General features: G+C 35.4%; 1 protein-coding gene across 1 annotated transcript in view; it reads right to left on the minus strand.

Annotated features, from left to right (window-relative positions):
* Positions 1-18,596, minus strand: part of LOC139134157 (neurocalcin homolog) — a 133,832-nt gene that overhangs the window by 60,644 nt on the left and 54,592 nt on the right. The window contains exon 2 of the mRNA XM_070701079.1: positions 16,513-16,551. The gene's annotated coding sequence lies outside the window, so the exon portion shown is untranslated. The remainder of the gene's footprint in view (positions 1-16,512; positions 16,552-18,596) is intronic.

Raw genomic sequence — 18,596 nt, forward strand, 5'->3', positions numbered from 1 at the left:
CGTAAAACTGTCCGATATCTCTGTACATGGTTAGAGATTGGTGGAAAATAATGAGAAGATACTCTGGCAGATAGCTTTGAGTTGTTGCCTGCTTGAGCACCATAATACCGGTACCTGCCCTGATAATTTTGCACCTTGCATTTTCTGTACACTACATGCCTCTGATCTCAGTGAAACACAAATAAAAAGATTACTAGACCTGTCCACTACCGGTAGGCATGTCACTATAAAATTTCACCTGCCCAGCCCAAAGCGTTAATGAGAAATATGTTACAAGATGTTACAAGATGACATGTCTGTAAAATATAATGCTACTTACAATCTTTTTAGATAACTGACATCTCAGACTCTTTACAACGTCAAATTCAGGCAGCAAAATGTAGACAAAGCTGTACAAATTTCAATTTCACAGCATGTGTAATTTCCAGAGTTTCATCCTGATTGGCTGATGTACTTTAACATAAAAACTATATTGTCCATTTCAATCCTTAGAGAGTGCTAATGCACAAAATGCTGCTTAAATGCATCAATTATTCAATATTATTCCACCAACGTTAACAAATGATGATCTTACTGAAACAGGACTAGATGTACAATTATCAAGGGTACGATTGACCTAGATTAAAATTCCCCTTTTTAATAGTGAAAATTTGCAGATACGTTTCTTTCATTCTGTATTTAAAAATAACAGAGCAATTAATAAAATTATGATTAATATTAAGACATATTTCAACCAATCCAAAGTACTCATCTCTGACTTCTATAGTGAAGGTGATGACATTAACCTACAAGAGGGGCACTGAAGAAAATAGCTTTTCAAACAATATCCACAGCAACACCTTCAAACCTGGAATCACTGACACTGGATTTGACAAGTGCTGATCTCCGCTGCCTATGGATGTGTCTCTGCTCACACAGTTGCTTCAAACTGAGCAGAGATGTTTGCAACAAATGTCCTTCCATTTTGAGAATCATTTCCAAGATGCACTATCCTTTTATCCTATTACCCAGCATACAATTTGCCCAAAATGACCAGTGAAAATCAGGATATTACAACTCCAGGTTACGGTTAATATGGGATCATTAAAGTCACAGCTTTATTACATACTGCTGAAAATTTCATAAAAACTAACAATAATGGAGAGCTGAATTAACTGCCTATGATAAGTCTTTGGTACAGAATGGTTTGTGAATTACGGTATACGGTATGTCAATGAAAACAGAAGAACTGCAGTCAAATTGTTGATATCTTTAACACCGTTGATTTGGTATGACCCATAGGCAACCACAGAAACACTTACCGGCCTATTGGACAGCCTATTGACCTTGAGAAAAATTAACACAAGGGTCACATCTGCATGCAGATACATAGCATAAGACCTTGGGCAGGTGGGATGATGCGGCTTATTCCACAGAGAGAATTGAAACAGGTAATTTTTAAACTCATGCTAGCCTATACCCATACGGTATACTGTGTTTGGTCTTTCAGCATTTACTGGCAATACATATTGGTGTTCTAGAATGTTAACAAAAGAATCTTAGGGCGAAACAGAACAGAAAAAGATAGTTATTAAAGGAAATAACATAGGAGCATAACATCATGTCACAAATTAGTCACCCTATGTAATATGGTACTCTGTAACCAAACTGCAGGCTTCTATACAGTAGATTGTGGAACAACGACATGAATGGAAATTCAAAGTCCTTTCTGAATGTATCCAGGCAGACTGGGCACACTTGTTGCATACAGATGGCTATTTTGTAACTTTTTTATGAGAAAATTCGAGCTGTTCGACACAGAAAACCCATTAAAGCTTTTGTATGCCTTGAATATTTAAGAAACCACTCTGCCATACTATAGCATTGAGTCTATTCAATTTGTGAGGTACATTCTCATATTGAGGGTTTAAATATTTTAATACACAGGGCCACTTATTCTAACCTGTATATTCAACTATTGTCTTGGAAAAATGTCTTTCCTGATTGATTTGTCTTGATGGAAATATCTTAAATGCCAGAGTAATTGCCAATTACAGCTCACAGTTTAACGACACATGCATGTAATGGCTTGCACCATTGTCACAGAGTACATCTGTTGATTTTTCAATAGGCTTGCTACATAGACAACTTATAAAGGTAACATGTATCTCAGCATAGAAAGTTTACAATTTTTGTGCAACTGTCACCTGCAAGCAGAGAATGCAATGTATTATATTTGATGAAGGTAGAAGAGTCTCTTTAAAGAGGCAAGTAGCTGTAACTTTTGGTTTATTTATTTTCACTATTTTTGCTTCGCATGACTCTCTATTGCAAGCCTTTGTTCAAGTCCACCCGAATCATGTTGAAATACCAGTACCCTGTACATAGGTTTTGCTAGCAAACACAGTACCTACACGTGTAAAATGCACTGTTATTCTATACACTTGAATTCTAGTCAAGACCAGAATTCATTGGTCAACAATAACAATGCAGCAAACAGATGTACAGGATCAGTGGACAGGCTGAATACTGTGTACCTCAACACATTTTGGGGAGTATAACAAGAATACATAGTTGACATTGAAAGTATGTATAATGAGAAAATCATAAAAAGCTACACATACAGTACATTGTATGTCTGTATGACAGATGACATATTTCAGAAAAATGTGCATCTCCGAGTGACATCACACTGCAATTTTGTTATTGACATGAAAAAATTCATATTTGTCTAAATATTTTATGAGACCTTTGGAAACTTTTCGAGAATGATATATGACACAAGAACTTTCAGAATGGTCAACCAATGTTATGAATGAACCCAAGAATTACAAAGGATCAAAAGGTACCAGTACAATTACAAGCTGCAGCAAGAAACACTTTTGCAAAATACTGATTTTGACAAAACTTCTGACAATAGTGAATGTCAACCACATGATGCTATATTCAGTAAACAAACTTACCGCACAATCATGATCAGCGCATTTTTTTTTGTTTCATGGTCAGTTTTTTCAATTGTTTTACTGTACAATATGATCATTCTACTTTGCACAGCATAGACATCATTTTTAAATGGTAAAAACAGTCAATTGACTATTACCATATGATAATAATTTCATGATAATTTATTTCCCACATATAAAATACTATTACAGAGCAAATAAATAGGCAATAGTACTACGCTTGTGTACCGGTACAATGAGAGCTTAAAACCTACATGTATGGTAGGTGAACTGCTAGAAAATACTCCTTAATGGACTCATCTGGTCTTGCCAATCAAATAGTAAGTTGAATAACACAGAAAAATTTGACAGCTACAATTAACAATAACCAGACCTGCAAAATATAGTGTCAAGTGGAAGTTTAACATTCAAAATTTGCATTACAATAACAATACTCAAGCTGCCCAACACTCATTTGTGTTGCAAATATAGAACTATCTTCATGTCATACCGGTATGCTTTTTGAATAATTTTCTTCAAAATGTAATGGCATATGACGCCATGTACAAGGGCAGTCATCATGGTAAACTGAATATAGTGATCTATGATGATGGCTATTTATAAAAGTGTTTAGTCTGTTGCAAAACCAAGTGTTTGTAATATTATATTTCAAATGTACCAAATCAGACATTTCGAAAAAGTGGTAGAGAAGACAACATACCAGGTATATCAAAGATTATTTTGTAGATAGCCATTATCTGTCTCCCATTAACTAATTTAAAAATGTTCAAAATTTTAGACAAGCTGGGTAGTCGATATAAGTATGACATGTAAGTTAGTTTGTTTGCAAATTTTGGCAATAGTTTGCTTGCATATTTTCTTTTCGCTGCTAACAAATACAATTGCCGCCAACATTAATGCAAAGCTTTCACCTTTTTATCTTAGTTTGCTGACAGCTTGCCATTATTCACAGAATTGGCTAAAACATCTGTGAATTTACAAGGCAAACCTTCCAATCTCTAAATGTGATCCTTTAATTTCAACCTACTCAATTAAGCAATGCGCTGATGTTAGGCCAAAAAAAAAAAAAGAAATGTTTCTGGTCAGGCCTTTCTTTAAAAAATGGTGCGGCGACGCGGCTTTTTTTTTTTTTTTTTTTTTTTATCCTCCTCCTCAAGGGAGGGAGCAGGGTCAGTTAAAGCGCCAAAGCTTAGCGGCTAATTTGCATAATCATTTGCATATCATTAATTTATATTTGCATATGGATGTAAGCTTGCACATGCATCCACACATACATGTACACTCACAACAAAATGCAATGGTAACACACAAGTGTGCAGTTTGAACATCATGGAAACTCTTTATTACACTTAAATAAATCATCACAGTATTGTAATTACAATTGCAATTAAAACAGAAGATTCAGATTGAAACTTTGAGAGCAAGAAATGGTTCGTCTGATTGGAGTTTCATTAATACATATATTGCTAATAAATTGTCAAAACTTGCCAACAAAGAGCAATTCAAATGCAATTGAGTTTTATATCATTTTTGAACGACAAACACCGCGAATAATTTTTCATCACGGGGATAGATTTCAACCAGCGGCCCCCCCCCCCCCCCCCCCCCCCCCCCCCATAACTTCTACTTCCACTGAACATCGTCGTTCGATTCTTGATTTTAAAAATACCACCAAGATGATCACAAGACATGAACTAAGTACAACTCGAAAATCAGGTGTAAAATCTTTCAGAGAACGTGTCAGAGTGGAACCAAACGCGACGCCAGGATCAATGTCAACACCTTAAAAACCTGTCGACCAACATGGCCGCCGCCATATTGAAAGTTATGCAATGTGAACTCGATCCCGATCGTGATCGTACTCAGACAAAACTCATCGTTGTACAATCATAATCAACCTCACCAGTCAACTCTTGTTTCTTTTGCGGTCCATTTCGTTGATCAAAGCATGGGAATGTGATCAAAGGCCCTGCTAGTGCTACACCGCCTACCTCTGTGAACACTTGTCCGCGATGTATACTGTCTTTGTTGGTCGTAATGTCGTTCTGGAATGAAAATTTGTGAACAACCCAGCCGATTCTTCTATTGTTTTAACGTTCCTCTCACACTTCCGGACAACTTATCTGATGCATACCATACTTCACACCTTCCACTCTTTCACCAGGTTAAAAGTTGCAGTGAGCGCTTATGTGTAGATAATGCATGCATCAGCTGGTAGCTACGCAGAGCGTGTGAACTAAAGGATGGCGGGAATATTTTAAAGCGTAGCGGGGAGAATCAAGGCGTAGGGGGGGGGGGGGGGGAGGCGAAAGCGTAGCGGGACCGCTATGGCCTGGGGATAACACTGAGTTTTGTAGTTTTATCAATATAGTAACATTTAAACTGTTCATGCAGTCACTGATCATGTGCCCCAAAGAATTTTCTTTCTCTTCAGCCGTTTTGGTTTCGTGTTTTATAGTAATCAGTATGTAGTTTGCCACTGCCGCCGGCCTCAAACCAGGAAAAAAAAGGGTGACGCGCTGTTGTTCAAGTGACGCGCGCGCTGACCAGAAACATTTCATTTTTTTTTTTTGGCCTTACAGACACTTAGTAGGAACTCATCAAGACCATCTGTTACATCAACTGAACCATTAATATTATTACAGGTAAAATTACTATGCACAGTACACTGTATGTGATAAAGAATATTATTTGTTAACGTTCATTGCATTTTAAAGGAACGTAGTTTTATTGCCTTTCGGCATGACTTCAAGAAAAGTTTCAAGACAAATGAGAGTTCAATACCGGTATGTGACGGACATTATCCATGATACACTGTATCAGTTTATTGAATGGCCTGATGTTTGACTGAAAATGAGCAGGACTTGAATCTCAGCTTACATGTTACTTGCAGTTCCTGCTTTCCCAAATACCATTTGTAGGTGTCTCTTTGTCAATGTTGAAACTGCGCCACTATTGTTGTAGAACTACACATACCAGTATTTCACTAATATAATGTTAAAACACTGGTTAGCAATGAATAAATAGGCTTTACATAATAAGAAAATTCTCCTTTAAGGTAGAATATACCTCAGGGACAGATCGTCTGACTCTAAAACTTTTACAATTCTTCACTGATCTACCACTTGTGAGGGTTCATTTTAAAGCTCTTGGCATAAGAAAACTAAATCTTAAATTTTTTTGAAATATGAAATTTTATTTTCTTCATTGAGTTAAAACAGGGATGGCAGCCATTTTGAATGTCAACTATAGGTAAATCTTGCATAATTTGTATGTCTTGTACCAAACTTTGCACGGTGACCCCCAATTTTTATTCTTTATTTTGAAAGAAAATGGTTAAAACATTCCTTGAGGAAAGTTTGAGCAAAGTCTTTCACTGTCCAGGAGCATACTACCTTAACTATAATGATGGTTAAAATTGTTAAGTATGCCAGGATCAATTTTACCTGTATCAATTATGCAACACCAGCTCACAGTTCAAAAGTTACTAAATTACAATGGCTTGTAAAATATTTATAGGGGCGTGAAACAATGAATTCTTCAAGAATAATATGAAACAATAAATTCTTCAAGAATAATATGAAATGTATATTTATTGACTTTTTGAAAGTGTAGATAAAATTGGAAGACAAAATTTCGAATTCGAAGTTGCTTTGAATTAAAAACTGTGGGTATATAGACCAAACATCACTATTCACTAATATGGAAACTATGCTAAAAGGATGTCTTTATCACTCTTATCATTGAGGGCTGTCAAGATTTCGATGCTAAAAAAACCCGTAACTAACCATTCTTCCTTTTATATAGGGTTTAAACTTTGGCACAATTAAAATATTTTACAAGAACAAGTTGGTTGGTAATTTTTATAGTACCTGTAAAACAGAATATGGCCTGCAATTGATTTGTACACTTTCTGAATGCATTAAGAAACATTACTACATCAAGAGTAAAAGTACATGGGTTCATATCCCACACACAGCCTAGTTCAGAAACAATAAATATATATCAAATGAAAAATAGGTAGATGCCGAAATGGCACATGAGACTGCTGCCAACAATATTATTTCTTTCTGTGAAAAACAAAAAACTGAAATCACCTATGTACGGTATGAGAATGACCAAATATTAATACTTAGCTCCTCAGTATCAGTAGCAGAATAAAGGCAGGATGCATGTGATGCAATGGGAGTATTAAAGGACATAGGAAATTGGCTCGTTTGATGGTAATTCTAATCATCCATAAAATGGCAAAATTTCGTGCTATTGCTGTTTCCAGGCTAGATTGAGAATAGAGAAAAAGAATCAACCATTTCTGCAGTGCCTTGTACAGCCAGTGCATCGAGACAACCGAACATGGTATGAATACGATACGTGGACTATGTCTGATGAAATGATGAGAAACGCAGGAAAACATATCAAAATGTACCATATTCAGGAATTCACCATAGGGTCATATGGCTAGGTCAACATGATCTTGAAGATAGAGACACACCTTCAGCGTGTAAAATGTACCTCTAGCGATACTATCCAAATTTGTAATTGAAATGACAGGGGAAAGATGCAGAAGAGACTTTAATGTTACTTGTACACTTGTGACTGCCATAACCTTTGACTACTGAGGGCGGTAAGCAAACATGTGGCTTGTAGCAAAGACAGACATACCGGTACAGGACCCTGGTATCTGGTATCCAACTGTATTTTCCTGAATCCAGATAAATTGAAATGACAAATGCTGAAATTCTGTTCTATTTTAATTCAAAAACCTTCAAAAGGTCCAATCTTTTGGATCCAACTGTAACTCTCAAAAGTCTTTGACCTAGAGAACCGATTGCATGACAATTGTCTCAACTGATTTCATAATTTGTATCTTGTTCAAAAAATAAGTTGTATCTTGTTCAAAAAATAAGTTTTCACTGCAGAAATTTAATCATTTCATTTTCAATCTGCATCATTTTATTTTCACCAGTTTTATTTGATAATAAGCTGATCTTGGTAGATAGTTCCGAGATACAAGATGATGTGATTATCAAAAAGGAAGATAATCAACAAAAAGGTCAAAGAGTGCGGGAATTTTCATTCCCAAATCCATCTTTTCCAACTCAAATGTTGAAGGTTTATCGAAAGAGGATGACGCTTTTCAGAATTTGGTTGAAAAAAACAAGTACATCCAAGCACAAGTAACAAATGGTTGCACAACAGGTCAAACAATAAGATTGCTTCTATACATGCAGTAATATTATGGCCATATACGCCACCAGGTGGCTAGTATACAATGTCTATGAGTAGAATATTTTACAACCAAATATTTAATTTGCCAAATGTATAAATATTCTTTATATGAAACAATTTTAATGTATACACTATGGAAAGAAACTAATGAACGTTTCAAGGTAGGAATAATTATCTGAGTGTGCAAAATATTGTCATTAGTTTTCAAATACAGCTAAGTCAACATTATGGACAAAAGAGCCTACTACATTGCAAGGACATTGTATACCATTTGGAGATGAACATATTCAGTCAGTAATTGCTTCATCTCTGTACTGACTGATTACATCACAGCCATTAGTAGCATATGAGTCCTTCAGAAAAAAACGTTTCATTACGAAAATAGACTGTAGGGTATAGTAAACTAGAATGAAAATTAAAATATTAGGACACAGATGAACGACATTACAAATATGCAATGAATCTTTGCAGCCAACTGATGAAATCCGTCTTAATCTCTGGATCCAATATATATCAATGATTCCCATCACTGTTTCTATTTAACATGCTCTTAGACTGACGTTTAATCGTTATGGTCAAATACCTGTAGTATTTCAGTCACTAGTGTTGGTAGAATTTGATCTTTTAAAATTCTACAACTTGTTAAAAGTCAATGCAATACCATTCATTATTAATGCACAAAAGAATATGACAATTAACTCAGTGTACCAATAATAACTGTGAAAGACAACATATTTCCCCAGTGTTTGTCAGCTTTAAGACTGAGTGACATAAACACTTGATGAACTTGATGATTGATCCATCAATTGATTGACTGGTTGATTGTCACTACACAGATCCAGCTAAGCCAAATCACATGAACAAAGATAGAAATAAACGAACCTATAAGACAAACACACTACAAAAGTACAAACAAATAAAAAACAAATTACATGAGGATCTGGATTAAAATACTTATATTCTGGGTATTGTTATTTTAAAATGTTTATTCACTCAAAGGTATTTTGTATATATGAGAAGACACATTTAATCCATAGAAAAAACGGTGTCAGTCTATGGATTTCTACTTCCACATGTTCATTTCTCCTCCCACATGTTCCTAAAGTGTTTTTTAAAGACTGGGCACATCCTGTCCAACAAATTGCACTTGCCACATGATCACTGTCGGGCATATTATGAACTACCACACTGATAGTTCAACAAACATTAACAGACAAACGACAGTGTTTACAACTGTGTGAAGTGTCCTCAATACAAAGTATGCATCAATCATAGGCATTACCTGAATTATTTGAGTTTCCTCTACTTGTTAACATTCACAGGGTCTATACACTCAAATCACTTCAAATTCAAGGACTTTCAAGGACATTTTCAGCAATATTCATGGACACTTTGAGCTCCAAAATACCATTTTCCAGAATAGATCATTTTAATATATTATTTTACATATCATTTCAATGATATCACCACTGATCATCTTGCCATTTTTGGAAAATGCTTCAATTGGTGCTTATTAATTTTCCAGGATTTTCCAGGAGGCTTTCCCAAGGACTTTTACAGAAATCGCCAGGAGGCTTTTAAAATTCAAGGATTTTCAAAGAGCACACAGACTTTGCATTCAACAATCACAATGTCCTGTATACTCGATTAGAAACAAGCAATCAAGAAACCACAGTCATCATTGAAAGTTGTTGTTTGAATGCCAACATGCACTATCAGATAGCATTTTTTAAAAATATTTTTGTCTGACATAGAAAGTAAGTTGTTCTGCTTAGTGACAAAATGAGCAGACATTCCTGCTATCAACTTGTAGTCTATAGTAAATAAGTTAACAGGTTTCTGTAATGTTAACTGCTTTCCAAATACAAATATCTTTCCAGAAAAAGTGACAGGCACCTCTCTACAAATCAACAATTCAGGTAGGATATAGTAAAGTGAATTAAAATTATAAACAACATCTGAACTTAAACAACGATTCCAAAACATCACTGCTATTTATTTACATTTTATACAGTATGATTGATCATGAGAGCGCCATTGCTGTTGTACAATTCTGTATCAAGATTTCTCTTGAGAACACCTTGTCTCTATATTCAAATGTTTCACTTTGTGAGGGTATTGGGAATTGGTGAGAAAGTAATAGTTCATCTGTCAAAGATCAAACAAATGACATGAGATGGCTTTGGTGACACTGTCATTAAAATTTCATCATTTCATACACGTGACTTGAAGACACATGATGTTCAGAAGGAACGTGTTACACGGCATATTCATTCTTTTTGAAGCACTGAACAGCAGGTTGTCATTCATTTGCGCTTCTCTGATGGATTAATTAAAATCAATCCTACCCATCCATTATCCAAAAGTCATAGGTTAAAGGTCGTATCACACAGTTATTATGGAGTTCACTATTTGCATCTTCTATCACTATCAAGTGCCATTCCATTCCAGCAGTGAGATTGTCTTCCTTGACAAATAATTTTAACTACGTTTAATATTACATTTGTGATTGTTACACAGAAATGTTATTTCATATTTCCACAAATAAAAGCTAGTCAATCAATCGGTCAGTACATTGTGCATTGCAATGCAAATAAACTTCAGGTTTTCGTTTTTAATAGTCACACAAAATTCATGCGATAAGCGGATATGATGCAGTTTTGCAATGGAAGTTAAGCCACCAAATCAGCTGATCAGCTAACCTACTTTTTTGCAGTGAAGACTGAGTGACCATGTTTGTAAAGAGGTCTGGAACATCTCTTATCACATCTTGTATCAGTCTCTGCAGGGTCCAGACTTCTACCCCTCCGTGTGCTCCTGGTTATTGAACCAGAGTATCTCTACATCTAGGTACTCAGATAAACTCTACCCTCTAGGGAGATCACGAGAGTCAATCAACAGCAAACTAACATCCAGGCCAATTTTGAGAGGTATCACCCTGTCCGACACTAGAGATTTTGTTCTGATTCCCATGCTATTCAAAATGACTGTCATGCTAGGGGTGTTATTATCTATTCATTCCTTTTTGAGATTAAATTTACGATACTAAAAATGGCTTGTCACAGTAGATTGCCTTCATTTAATTCCCATAGGTAATAATCTTGTCACATACAAGCCATTCAGCAAATGGAAGATGCACGAGTTTTATTTGCTTTTCCATTTATGACAATTAGACCAGATGTGAATGTCATAATTGGAGGCTTTTCCTAACTCACATTCAAAAAGAAATCTCATGCTAAATATTTGTGTGACAACAAATGACTGCCAAGCTAGGGGTACCATTTAGCCAACCAATTTTCAGGAGAATATTTGACCTGAACGTTGTCAAACCTACAAGATGTGAAAACTTTTAAAACCTGCAAGTATACCAGGATGTTACTGACAAATATAATCATCTGGATGTATTATATCAATGATGATACAAAAATTGAAAGGCCTCCAGACCTCGACCACCTACAAATTTCATCAAACAGGTCACAATGTTAGGTTCCTTTTCTGCAAGTAATTTTAATATCATAGTGCCTGTATGCCAACCTGTCGTTTTGATGACATCAACATTTACTGACTTTTTAAATTTATACTGTGTATTTCTAATATTTACAGGGCTAGTTGAGACAATGATAGGCTTTAAAATCAAACATTTGATATGTATCAAAGCCATAAAAATAATCTGAAATAGTAGTCTTTAGTGAATGTACCGGTAGTATTTTCTCATGTCATTGCACTACCCCCGGTAATACATCATTTGGCATGTGATATTGTTCGAAATTTCTATTACTCTGGTTACCCAAACACTGGTTCGTAATGACTCCTCAAGAACAAGTTTGTACCAATGCTACCGGTAGTATAAATAATATCCACAAATAAACTCCCAAAAGCCACCAAATAATCAGTGTGGATCACATCAAAGACCAATAACAATGTCCATTTACAGGACAAACTGCACTCTCATAACTAGTTAGGTGGCCTAGACACAAAACCATCAACTGTCATTCTGAAGTTTGATGAAATGGAATTGTTGGTACATCTTCCACTTTGAGATCTGGGAATCAGACCTTTCACTCTAGAGCAGCTTACCCTACATGAGACGGCAGACTGAAAAAAGTTAAAGACATAGTTTTGCTTAAACTTTCCAAAAGGAAATGTTAAACCAGCATCTTTTGAAATATCAAGAAAAAAAATTAGAGCTCAGCTGGCAAAATTTGGTACTTGAGAAACAAATTAGAACCAGATATTTACCAACACATGAAATTCAAAATGGCCACAATCCTGGGTTAACTTAGTTGGAAAAATAAAACTTTCAATTTTCTCAAAAATTAGACTGTGATACTTTTAGAGCTTCAACAAGCAGCAGACCACACTCTACACACTCTACCGTAACAGTTGGCTTAATTTAAACCAACATGGTGACCAACTTTTTACCCAACAGTTAGAATCTACTGAAGCTATCAGTAAGAATAGTGATATACTGCAACAACTCCTTAGTACCGGTATGTACTTTAGTACAAACCTCAGGTATGGGCATACCGCTATGACATGATACTGGTACCTTCAAATGAGATGGAATGAAACACTTGTTGAAGAAATTAACAAATAATTTGGACAGGCTCTAACAGAAATATTGATAAAACACAATTCTGCAGTATCATAAATAGTTTAAGTGGATAGCAACCAACACTGTCGCCATATGGTGCAATGTTCAACATCATTCTGAACATGTCATGTGTTTAAGTTGTGGTTACTGTAAAGCTGTGAGCAAACATTGCTTGAGACAAACTTTACAGTTTAGAACCTGTCTTCAGTCTCACTGAAAGCCCTTGATATTGGTTTTTAATAACAGCATTTCAAATATCCAGCAATTAATGGCAGGTTCTGTCACACATGAAATTGTGTCAGTGAATGTCAATAAATAGCGGCAAATTGATAATGTTCAATGGTGTGTGATTCTTTTCAAATGATCTACTAATGGACATAAAAGCTAAAATAATCGATAGAAGTGTGTTTCTTAATAATTCATAACCCTTACTGACATCAGTGTATCACGTCAATAAATAATTTAAGTGTTATAGCAAGCCATTGTCCCTGTATCAATGTATCATAATTACAAAGCGTAACTGACTATATTAGTTTGTGGTCTTTACACTGTCTGCCCATCGACATATGATTTTGACAGCCAGCCTGAATCAGAATTTATCTCCTATAGAGTTGCCTAGACACACTGAGCTGGTGTGTGTTTGGCATTTCTTTAACTACATAGTCACTGCATGGACTAGCTTAATTGTCTGTAGCTAGGGGGTCAAATCAATGCTGCAATGCAATGTGCGTGATATGACAATATAGCAGAAAGTATGAGGTAACATATACTGGTATATGGTCTATATGGAGACTAATATTTTGAAATCATGAACGGCATGCTTGCCTTGTTTTCATTGCTGTGAGAGAGATTAAAAACCTATTTCACCAAAAAAGTAAATTTTCTGCTGATGTGCAGCGTGCTCAGAAGGTTGTATCTGATTGGTCGATTGTCACTTTTCACAGTAACTTAGGGAGTATATTTGTACCATTCAATATAACAGTAAGATTCAGCCACCCAATAGGGTAACAGTTTCTGAGACGCTGCATATCAGCCCTGAATTTTAGATACAAGGAATTTACATTGGAAAATGCAGTGATACAATACTTTTAAGTACCCCAGCATAAGTTGAAATCAAAGGCAGAGATCACTTTGTTAAAGATGACAGGAGGTACTACACTTCCTGCAGACATGAAAAACTGCAATAGGAATACAATCTTCTCAATTTAATTTGGTTTTACACAAGCAGACACATCATTTACAGTTTACCTTCCATATTATGGTCAACTTAAAGGTCAGATGGCACAATGAGTCAATAATGTCAAATACCAAGAGTCAAAATTCTCTGATGAGTTCTAAATATGTCTTATTTGAACTGTGAACTAACCACAATCCATCAGTCTTCATCTATGTTGTATGTTGTCCATTCATTTGTAATGACTTGGACTGTATTTGGTGTGCAACAGGAAGAGACCTTTACTTCCTAGACAGGAGTCAATTTCAGCCTTACATAATTGCAATGTACATTGATCATCTAGGGAATAAGCTAATCTGATTGTCTCTCTGAATGGAGCACATTTCAAACTCCAGGGAGATGAGTTAGCAATTGGCGAGTTTGCCTTCTGTGATCAGGTGGAAAGTTTACCAGCTGATATCTATCCTTTCAAGATTTCTTGACAAGAAGGTTCTAGGATTGTCAACAGTTGCTACCTGGGAATGAAATATAAATGCAACATATCCCATCAGACAATGTGCATGTGAGACAATCTAAACAATACACCTTTTACATTCTTCTAACATTCTAAAATGAACATAAAATCAGTGACAGAACATTTCAATTTCACAATTGTCTGAACAACCACAGTCTTCATCACAAAGATCCTCCGTTGCATCTGGGCATATACCAGTATGTAATCTTCTGAATTATTCATTTGCTGACTTGCAACTGAAATTTCTGTCTACACTACCTAGAAGAGGTTTACCTTTTCATTTATGCCATCTCAGATTGTAATGTACACTCAGTGATCTCTGTAATGCAACCTCGTGTTCAAGTGGGCAGGATTATTAAATAACACATTTTAAGTAAAAATGTCAAACATTTTGTGAAATAAAACATTTTGCACTTTTGACAATTAATCACACTACAAAATACCGTATGTTACAACTACAGTAATTGATCAAGCCCTGCATTAAGACTGGTACGTCACAAAAATTGAATACTCTTGTGCGTGAAATTGCATTTAAACATATGGAATATTATGGGAGAAAGCAGTCTGACAGATGTCCAATAGAATTCTCATAAACCAAACAAAAGGAATGCATTGCATTGATTGTTGGCACACAGTAGTATCACATAGTTTCATTGTTGTACAAGCAGCACAATGATCTCAAAACAATCCTACACTGTATACATTAATGCACCCTTAGATTCTGTATTGAATTCATTTAGCTGAGGGGTTTTGATCACTGCCTTCTCTACTACATGAGTAGATGCTGCACATTTTGTAGGCTGTGGAAGCTAGTCACATAAACAATGACTGAATAATGAGTAAAATTTACAGTACCATATGTCGTAATATCCTATTTCACAACCATGTGCCAGCATATAGCATCTTACTACTGTACATTATACATTACATATACCTTTAAATTACTAAAATTATAAAAAGGTGACAAACCCCTGGTAACATTTACAAACTTACTGCCTTTCCCAACTACCATATTACTATAATCAAAATACTAGGTAATAACCATTATTATACACCTACGTCTGTAACCTATGGAGTTTCGTCGTACAGTAAGTTTCGGTATCAGAGGACGCGGAGTCCAATAACTTTGACGTGGAGTAAAATAACTTTAGGTGTTATTGGACGCTATTTGACCTTTGACCTCAAAACACCTTTACGTCAATAAGAGGAAAAAGAGCAGAATATTTTACATTTTTCACAAAAATACATACTTCTTAACATTCAGTACTTCACAAAGTAAATCATGGTCAGTCCAAAACCTGTGAATTTGACTGAAATTATGCTGCTGACGTAAAATTTCTACCACGTGCACTGCGCAGCGCCGGCAGAAATTTCGTTCTGTGCGCTTAGGGACGTGCTGAACGCGTTCCCAGTCTGCTCGCGATCGCTCAGTGTAGTGCGCGAGAAGCATCCAAAAAACGCCTAAATTTTGACTTTTTTCAGGTAAAATTGGACTAAAAAGTTGTATAATAATAAGGTTATTCACAAAATACCGGGATTAATGTCCTAGTACATCGTACGCTACGGTATTGTCCTTGACGCTACACGTCTCGGACAATACCTCCGCTGCACTATGTTATCGGAAATAAATCCCGGTATTTTGTGAATAACCTTATAATATTGGTGAAATGTACAATTTGAACACACTCAATAAAAATCCTTGCATTTCCTAGATTTTTCTTGCAATTACTGTATCTGCTCATCTCACTCAAGGAGTGAAACATAAAATGTCCTACTTCAAGCAGTTTTCAAGTTCATTCTTATCAAATACTAAAGATTTCACTTATCACTTAGTTCATGATGATATTCTCCAACAGAAACAAAGGATAACCAAACTTACTGACAATGACCATGTCATATTTATCTAAACCTTTTCAAGAAAATTACAGTAAAAGAAAACAGACAATGTAATGTGAAAGTTTTCACAACTTATGCATTTACAGTCTCTATGGAGATACTTATACAAGTGGTTTCTTTCCAAATTTTTTACGTAAAAATAGGCATCAAAATGTTTTCTTACCTTTTCGATTCTTTAACGTACAAATTATTTTGTCAGAATCTGGAATAGAAAGAGAAAAACTTTTTGAATATAAAATTAGTTCAACACAAAAAGCTTTACAGTATAATTGTTGTTCTACAGAACTGTAGCACTCAGTCCTGAAGGAATAAGCAATAATCTTAACTTGATCAAGCTATGGTCAAAACTTGATCAAAACTTTGGATTAAATATACGTCTATGTGATAATAAAGAAACATCTTTGTGATTGCCTTTGCCTTACGAAGATCTGGTAGGATGCATACTGTTATAAAACTGGAAATAAACTTCATTCTAAAATTCTGATCTGATATTGACAGTCATGAAAGTGATGGTTCAACAAGCAATATCATGATCGCAGTATTGCAAATTGATTGGTAAGTTGTCCAAGTGAAAAGTTTGAAATTAACCCTTTGCACCCTGACCCCCTGGTACTCTATGACGTCATCGGACATTTATGTCCGAGCCGGGTTCAAAGGGTTAATGCACTGGCTTATCAATCCACTCAGACATCTCGACAAAATTACTATTATAGCTTGCCACACTTGCATTTAGTGATGTGCCAGTAAGGTGCAGTATATTGATTACTGACATCAACAAGAATATTTTGCTTCAAAGTAATCAATTACATGATACAATGTAGCTATTGACGGGGAGGAAGTCACCAGATGAAACATATTGGTTTTTAGTTTGTTTCTGCTGTGCATGTGAAAGTCATAGTGCTTGCATGACTTAGGCCAAAGTAATTAAATTCTTTGTTTTGCGTCCACTCTAAATGGGAAAAGGCACGCGTCTAAGCGGCTGAAAAACACACACAAGAAAATTAACACAATGTAATTTGATTGCAGCAAATAAAAAGTTGTTACAAAATTTTAGTTCAGAAAAGCTGCACGGTTATGTCCTAAAATTTCCTATTCAAATACACTGTGTGTGTTTTTCATGAAAACCTTAAAAACCTAGGCGGGTAGGGATGCAAAACAAAGAATTTAATTACTTTGGCCTTATTGAAAAGTTGGGAATATTGAAGTTCAACCAAACCATAGTAGCAGGAGCATACAGAAGGAAGATAGGAAAGTTTCTTTTGTTTATGATTACACCAATAATACTGTAAGGTACACAATCGTCATGGGAACCAATTAACAGAAGATGCTGTACTGATATCTTCTGTAAATCCTTCAAAAGTAGGCACTTCATGATTTCATTGTGCTTCCATTAAAGGGCTAGTAGTAGCTGTTACATTTCATGACTTAGCCTGGCAATAACAAGATCTAACAGTTTACATATAGAATATAGGGTTGTTTACATTTGTATATCTCAACATGTTTTGGGGAGCATGACAAGAAACTGTAGTTGACATGAAAAACAAAAATAGTGAAAAGAAAATGATCAAAAGTTACAGATACCTGTAGGTATACCCTGTAAAATGCAAGCCTCAGGATATTCATACTTTACATGTACATCTTTGTATCTTTGAGTAATGTGGTATCAAACAAGGTCATAGAATGCTCCCTGGGACAGATATTTGGACTCTTAAATTTGTACAAAACCTCATCTGACCTACCACTTGTGAGAGCTCATTTTGAAACTCTTGAAGTGAATAAAATTTTCATCAAATTGGATTTTTTTCAAAATCCCAATTTTCATTCATGATTTATGATTTTGAAAGAGAATGGTTGAAAGTTGTCTTGAGGAAAATTTGAGCAAATATTTCCACCTTTCAATCTTGAAGCGCTTACTTCCTCAACACATACGGTACTGGTTTCTGCAAAGTTTACAAAGCTCTGGGTATTGCATAAAGGCTTCAATTATTGCAAAGCATAGTATAAACATTGCATTGTTTCAGCAAGAGCCATGTACAGATTTATCATTGTTGCAAGAACAACAAACACTGCAGCCATAGAATACCAAAATGACACATTTATATATAATTGTATAGTTTTATTGTCGTCTGCACAAGAGCAATCACACAGCTGCAACATTGTAGCAAACATTAACTGAGGCAGCACCACATCCTTTGATCCTAAACGTATGGGAATTATCACCATGGAAACCACTCACTGTCCATTTAT

Source organism: Ptychodera flava, chromosome 5, assembly GCF_041260155.1.
Source record: "Ptychodera flava strain L36383 chromosome 5, AS_Pfla_20210202, whole genome shotgun sequence".
NCBI classification, from domain to species: Eukaryota; Metazoa; Hemichordata; class Enteropneusta; family Ptychoderidae; genus Ptychodera; species Ptychodera flava.